The sequence below is a fragment of the Chelonoidis abingdonii genome, chromosome 1, assembly GCF_003597395.2.
Source record: "Chelonoidis abingdonii isolate Lonesome George chromosome 1, CheloAbing_2.0, whole genome shotgun sequence".
Classification (NCBI taxonomy): domain Eukaryota; kingdom Metazoa; phylum Chordata; order Testudines; family Testudinidae; genus Chelonoidis; species Chelonoidis abingdonii.
Window position 1 is genome coordinate 369,118,399 of NC_133769.1, and position 7,891 is coordinate 369,126,289.

Consider the following 7,891-nt stretch of genomic DNA (forward strand, 5'->3'; position numbering starts at 1 on the left):
CTGAGTGTCAGAAGATGGTAGAGATGACATAGGATGGAGCACATGATATTGTGCTTTTTCTGATAATTCCTCGAAGCATCTGCATGACCAGTCAGAAAAGAGGACACTGGCTAGATGGACCATGTCTGAATCAATATGGCCATTCTTCTGTTCTTAAATTGTTCTCTGGGTGATGGGCTTCTGCAGACAAGCCTTTTCCAGGGGATCCTTTTAATAGAGCTATGTGGCACCCTAGCAGATTCAAGAGTAGGTGACCATATCCTATTGGCAGGAGAGTCCCTTTTTTAGCCGCTTCCTGTAATTAAATGAAAGTGCACTGACTGAGTCTATAGCTGCACTGTGGGAATGGGAAGTCAAATCTCCTGCCCAGTCTAGGGCTGTATTTGTTAGGGGCTTATTCCTTCACCCTTCACTTCCTGTCCTTCTCGCATGAACAGAGAGCAATCACCCAAGTTTGAAGGCGCAAACAATTCAATGTATTTGGAACTTCCAGCAAACATGATTCAGTTCTTTAGTGTCCCCTTCCCAGCTCTGACACCACAGAGCCTTGCCTGTGTCCCTGTTCTGTTCCTATCCATTCTCATTCCCTTTAGCAAAAACATGATCCAATTCCACCCCTTCCTGACTGACTCAGACTATATAGGAAAAGTTGGAGTTCTCCTAGCCTACCTTAACCATCATTTTACTGAAATTTAACTAACCAATCCTAACATATTAACAGGTTATTTACCAATATATCTCCACACCTTAATTGTTTACACCCAACAAATATTATACAGCAGACAGAACAATCACAGACCAGACAGAGACCATGCAAATAAACATCAAAACAATAAAAAGTGAGATTTTACAACTATATCTATAAGACATAAAGGGTTTCCAGCTGTGTCTATTGATAACTGAGTCTGCCAGACAGGATGCCTATCAGATAAGTTTCCTTACATCTCTGGCTCACCCTTCTCTGTCAGGATGATGGAAGATCAAGCGGGATTGTATTCCTAATGCCCAATAGCATCTTATTTCAATTGTCACTAGTTGGAAAGTGAGGATGTTGACCATACACTTCCCAGCTTATGGCTGCCTCTGCTGCTTAGCTGAAGAACCAGCCTCAGACTGTCACAGTAAGAGAAGCCATTACAGACAGACAGCCTTCCCATCTCTGTGCATCACGACCCCCACCCTGTACAAGGCCCCTTCAGCAGATCCTGCAGGCAGTGGCTACTGTGACAGGCCCTGGTAGCACATCTCTGATGAACCTGTGCTAGCAGGAAGCTGGAGAGCGTCCTAGAGCAGTTGTGGAGGCTCAGAGATTGTGGGTGGGTGGGAGGAGCTACCAGTGAATCTCTGAGACCTGTGCATAACTTTGGTGATCCCTGGATCCCCCTTTTCATTCTTCTTGGGGAAGGGAAAAGACCTCCCCCCACAGAGTGATCCGAGGGATATTTCCTTGTATGGAGCCTTGTGGACTCTCCCTTTCATGGCCTGCACCCTGGGCTTGTAGTGCAGGACAGGGCACTGCCGGGGAGAAATTTGGCCCTATATTATTATTATTATTATTAATCTATTTCATTTTAAATCAGCAAGATCACAGTTTTGAAAGCATCATCACTAACATTCGGCCACATCCGAGGTAGCCATGTGATTAATCAGATCCATACAAACAGCAGTGACAAGCCCGGATTCCAGGAAAAGAGGCTGCCGCAGGGCTGGCTCTGCAGTCCAGTTATGTAGCATCACCACACGCCCCCTGTCATTTGGTCTCCTGCAGTTTGCCTTTGGCTCTGATCAGGGTTAAAGCTGGAACAAAGAAAACAAATCTGCAGAGGTTCCCTGATGGCCAAGTGGTCCCCAAGGAAATGGGCAGGCATGCTTCATATAGACAGTTGCTTTTCTGTCTGAACAGATACTGCCTGCTGCCCGTGTAACCTCTTGGATGACTCCGTGTCCTTCAGTGTGAAGACCTCTGGTGTCAGCGGCTCCTCTTCTAGCAGGATTTGGGTACATTGGCAGGTTTTATTATCTTTAAAATGTAAAGTAAAGGGCAAAGACTGCAAGCTGTTTCCGTTTGCATATGTTCTGTAGTGCAAGAAAGGACTGAGGAGGGCTGTCGGGGTGACTCAGTGATGGTGCTGTAGGGCAAGGAGCACTAGGTGGTTTGGGAACCCCTCCCCTACATCTACCAGTTCTTCACGTTGGGATATTCAAGCTACACACAAATCTGACATTCAGAGCGAGCTGGAGTGTTAAAACCCCTATTAACTGAGTCAGAATTTCTCAGTGGGTCCCATTTCTAGAGGTGCTGTGTGCTCTAGGGAGATCCTGCCAGGGGCTGAGTGAGAGGAGACCCCATGGAATATCAGAGGCTAGTTCTCAAGTTATCTCATGTTTAGCTGCTCCTGGAAATTTAATCAGAAAATTCATTTTCAAAGGTTTGGTTCTCTATCTTGGTTGTGAACTCAGGAATTCACAGCTGCACTGTGGTAACAGGTCCAATAGGGCATATTTCTGTTTCCTGAATGGCTGAGGACTCCAACATTTCTGTCTTGTAGATAACCCCTCAGAGTTATAGGGCTACCGGTATCTCTGCCCCCTCTCTGGTCTCTGTGTGCCACATGTCAGGTCTCATAGCCTTCCCTCTCGTGGGGTGGAACCCTGCGATCCTCCCACCCTCAGACTGGGCCCTGGGCTACTGCACTGTGATTGCCCTGCAGGTGCCAGTGAGTTCGGCACCTGTGGTTCTTCCCTTTGTGAGCATGTGTTGAGACATGTGACCAGCCTTCTTGAACCAAAATAATGTTTAATCAAACATCAGGAAGAAAGTGTAACATGGGAGAATAAGAGGGTTTTCAAACAACAGTCTGGACACATCTCTGACCCCAAGCCCTCCAATCTGACAGGGACCAGGCAGGCCACAGGCTTGAGTCTTCCCGCGGCTGCTCTGCGTGTGCAGACTGATGAATGGCTCAGCAACCATCCCAGCTCGGACAGATCCAGCAAGTGCAAACAAGCTGTAACATGCTGGAGCCAGGAACAGGAATTCCTGCTTGTAGCTCCAGTGTGCTCTCAACCTCCTTAGTGCACCCTGAGCGATGGTTTCCTTGAGCTATTATTCCTGTCCTGCTTGTTTCCAGCGCCTGTATAAATAGGAAAAGAGCCATGCTGGTTTCACCTATGTAGCCAACAATAAAAATCCTCAAGAGTTAACCCAATATAATATAAAGCAAACTCCAGAACTGGGGTTAAACACCTTCATTATGGCAGCTCAGCTCGGGTCAGTCACAGCGCCACTCCTGGGAGCTGCGCGATTTTATTAATGGAAGGGGGGAGGAGAGAGTTGACTGACTGATTTCATCATGGAATGAGTTCATTTCCATGACACTCCTACGTTTGACTTGAAACTACTTCTGCAAACCCTCATGTGCCCCGTAACAGGTGCTGGGGTTCTAGTATCGGAGTGAGAGCTCAGGATGTAGAGTTATACTGACCAAATGCCATTACCACTCGGGTACAGGCTACAGACTGAACGAACAGACTGAGGAGACCAGTCAGCTATTAACAGGGACGAGAGCTACTAGATTTGTTTGCTGACAAGCCACTGACTGGGGCTGAGAGCTGGGATCTTTTCAGGTTCTGAAGAATCCAGATGCAGATGCTGCACATTTTACTCCCACTCTAACCTGAGAATCATCTCTGAAGACGACACAGAGGGCATGGGTTATGTGTGTGTGTCAAAATAAGTGTCGTAATGTTATGCCAAAATTTTCATTGAATATAAATATTAAAAAGACAAGTTTCATGCATGCATGTATATATAAACCGCAGCAGAGTTGTTGGAATCTCTACCGGAAGGGGCAGTGGTAACTTTACTGCATAAGCTTTTGCTTTAGAAAGTATTTCGTAGTACTCCAATTACGTTGCATGGGTTTGTGCTATTAACTCTTCACATGAACAGTTGTATGACATGTCATTGTAACTGAGGAGAAGGTGTTTCTAACACTTACATTAGGTCATGAACAAATCCCTCTGCATCCCTGTGCAAGGACAACTCAGGAAAGAACACTGGGCTGTGTTTCACATAGAGGTGAGTGCAGAGGCAGAACAATTCTCAGCTACCTGGTGTTGTGAGAGCCAATTTCCCTGAGGATTTTTTTTTAATGTTGCTGAAGTACCTGTAAAGACATTTCCCTTCCTGTTACAACTTATTGACTTTGTGTATTTGAGCAATGGCATTTATTAGCTTAATCTGGCTAATAAATTCCTTTACTCTCCTGAAAAACTGTGAATGACACAAGCATTATATACGTGTAGACATAGTATAGAGGTCGTACGTGTTATAGTCTGATCTTATAAAGGCAAGATCGACATGACAAGTAGTATAGCTTGGTTGAATATTTCACTTCTCAGATGATGTAGTGGACATTTCCAGGGCAGTTATTATTTCAGCAAGAAATCAGTCTGGAAAAAAACGAGGTTTAGTTCAGATCGGAGCGGATGAGGCCTCTTTTCTAGCAGTTTGAGGTGTACACCATGAGGAGAAACTGCTTTTGTAGTTGGCTAGCCATTCACAGTCTTTGTTTAATCCTGAGCTGATGGTGTCAAATTTGCAAATGAACTGAAGCTCAGCAGTTTCTCTTTGGAGTCTGGTCCTGAAGTTTTTTTACTGCAGGATGGCTACCTTGAAATCTGCTATTATGTGGCCAGGGAGGTTGAAGTGTTCTCCTACAGGTTTTTGTATATTGCCATTCCTAATATCTGTCATGTGTCCATATATCCTTTTATGTAAGGATTGTCCAGTTTGGCCGATATACATAGCAGAGAGGCATTGCTGGCACAGGATAGCGTATATTACATTGGTGGACGTGCAGGTGAATGAACCGGTGATGTTGTGGCTGATCTGGTTAGGTCCTGTGATGATGTCGCTGGTGTAGATGAACTGGGTGTTTATATAGATTACCAGAAAATCTAATTACAGTTGTGAGGAGTGTTTTTAATAAAGTATTGCAGGGGCTCTAAACCTTCCTGATTTACACCACAAAATATGTGTAGGTGCTGGATGTCAGGAGGAAACTTTCCCCGGAAGCAGGTTATCTCATTGCTGCCTATTGAAGGGCTTCTTCCACCTTTCTCTCCAGCATCAGAAACTGGCTACTGGGCTAGATGGAATACAGGTCTTCTCCAGTCTAGCAGTGCCTATCTTCCCATCAGTGGTGTAAATCAAAGGCTATGTTTTTGATGATCTTCCTTGAGATCCTGGGAATCTCTAGACTTGCACTGAGAGCAAAGAAATATCTTGTTAAATATCATCTAGTTTCCTGTTCTTTTTCCTTTCAGGAAGGAAAGTTGAAAAGTCCTGAGACCTGTCCAGTACATTATGACAGCTGTCAATGACACCAAATCCAACTCTGCAGTGTTACTTCTCACCGGAATACCTGGGCTGGAAGACATCCTTCTCTGGATCTCTACCTCTTTCTGCTTAATGTATGTTATTTCCATAGTAGGAAATTCAGTCATTCTGTTCATTATAAAAACAGATCCAAGCTTCCATGAGCCCATGTACATTTTCCTTTCCATGTTGGCCATCACAGACCTTGGCTTATCGGTAACCACCTTGCTGATGATACTGGGCATATTCTTGTTCAAATCTAGGGAGATCAGCCTCGATGCCTGTTTTGTTCAGCTGTTTTTCATCCACTCGCTTTCATGCATTGAATCGTCTGTGCTCTTGTTGATGGCCTTTGACAGCTTTGTTGCGATCTGCAATCCTTTAAGATATGCGTCCATCTTAACCCCCCCAAAAATAGCCAAGATGGGACTGGTGTGTGTGCTACAAGCAGTGGCCCTAATATTCCCACTCCCCTTTCTCCTGAAACGGTTCCAGTACCGTCGAGCTAATGTCCTTTCTCATTCCTTCTGTGTGCACCAAGAAGTCATGTAGTTAGCTTGTTCAGATATCACAGTCAACAGCATCTATGGCTTGTCTATTGCAATCTTAACACTGGGGTTAGACTCGTTGCTCATCTGCCTCTCTTATGTGATGATCCTCAGAATAGTGCTGAGTATCACATCTCACATGGAGTCCCTCAGGGCCCTGAACACCTGTGTGGCCCACCTCTGTGCTGTCTTGCTTTTCCACGCACCAAGGCTTGGCTTGCCTGTGATACACAGATTCGGGAATAGCTCTTCTCACTGGCTTCAGATTTTCCTGGGATATGTATACCTACTGGTCCCTTGGTCGCCGCTCTGAATGAATCCAATTGGGTACAGCGGTGAAAAGCAAACACCTTCGTGCAGAGGATAATCAGGGTGTTCTTCAAGTGACAGGTCAGTTCATCACCTGGCTATGGCCTGGTGACTTAGGAGACAAAAAATAGGACCACAGCCACCTATTCCATCCTGGACCTGTTCCATCTGAGATGATATGACTACTTATCTCACTTCGTAGAGAGGTCAGATGAAGGTCTAAGCCCTGGCAATGGAGAGATGATGTCCTGACCCGCTGGTGAGGGAGGACAGCAATGGGGGAAGGAGACCAAGAGGCAGTCAACATGATACAAATTCTTGTGTTTCTGGAGAGACAGGGGACTGGTGGAGATGTTGGCCCATAAAAAGTCAGTGTCACTTGGCTGCTTGACTCAGAATTCTGTTGATGCAGTTAATAAAGAGAATGGATATGTTATTGTTTCCATTAGACCTGGCCTTTCACTTTCTCCTGGCTTGGGTAAAAATCTACCATGCCATGAAAAAAGCTGCAGAGCCTGATAAACGCTCTTCTGCAGTTCAGTCCTGGCCCTTCCTGAGCAGTCTGGGCACTGATGATCCATGAGCTGGCACCATGTGTGGTCAGAGGCTATTCAAGGCACAGCAGGACACCCACCGTTCCCCGACACCTCAGAAAGGTGCTTGGACTGAGTCATGTCAGAAAGATGATGTATCAGGAGGCCTGGGAGGCCATTCTTCCCCCTGAGGCACCACCCTCTGCCCCCCTCCATTCTCATACTTGCCGCCTTTGCCCAGGCTGGGAGCTGAGCCTTGCTGTGGTAAAAGCTGGCCAGACAGCCCTGATGTTTCCACCTTCCCTTGGCATGGAGGGTCAGGGAACCCAAGAACGCCCCAAGCCCGTCTTCCCACCCAGCAGGACACACCACAATTAAAGGGGAAGAGTTGGGGTCCCAACAGTGCCTGGGCTCCCTGGCAGTTCTTACGCAAATCCAGCTCGGCGCAGCTGGGACCACGCTTGAAGGGAAGAGCTCACAGCTCATGGTTTAGTGAATTGCATATTTGGGGTCAGGAAGGAATTTTTCCTCCAGGGCGGATTGGCAGAGGCCCTGGAGGTTTTTCGCCTTCCTCTGCAGCATGGGGATTGGGTCGCTTGCTGTGGATTCTCTGCAGCTTGAGGTCTTTCAAATCACACTTTTTGAGGATTTCAATAACTGCAGTCATGGGTAGAGGTTGTTTTATAGAATTGTATGGTAGGGTTTTGGTGGCTACCTTGTGGCAGGAGGTCAGACTAGATATCATAATTGGTCCCTTCTGACCTAATGAGTCTATGACGAAGGAACAGGGCGGAAGGGCTCAGGAGAAGGGGAGGACCAGGGAGGTGGGGATCTAAGGAGAAAATGAGGAGCAGGGGATGCAGCATTCCTGAACACATTGCAGACCCCTGCCAAGGAGGCACTGGGGGAAGGATGGGCTGAGGGCTAGGAGAGGCACTTTCTATGGCCGCAGATTAAATTGTAGCATCTGAGGACCTCTTGATCTTTGACATATTAATCAGTACAACAACCCCGTGCTGTGGCAATGTTATTAACACCACTGGGAAAGAACTTCCAAGAAGCAGAAGGAACCACTGTGATCACCTATCTGACCCATCTGCTCTTCAACAACAACGATA

At 46.4% G+C, this 7,891-nt stretch overlaps 1 pseudogene; it reads left to right on the forward strand.

The window, feature by feature from the left end:
• The first annotated feature begins 5,371 nt into the window (after nt 1-5,371).
• The window catches only part of LOC116828557 (olfactory receptor 51G2-like), a 5,949-nt pseudogene continuing 3,429 nt past the window's right edge, over nt 5,372-7,891 (forward strand).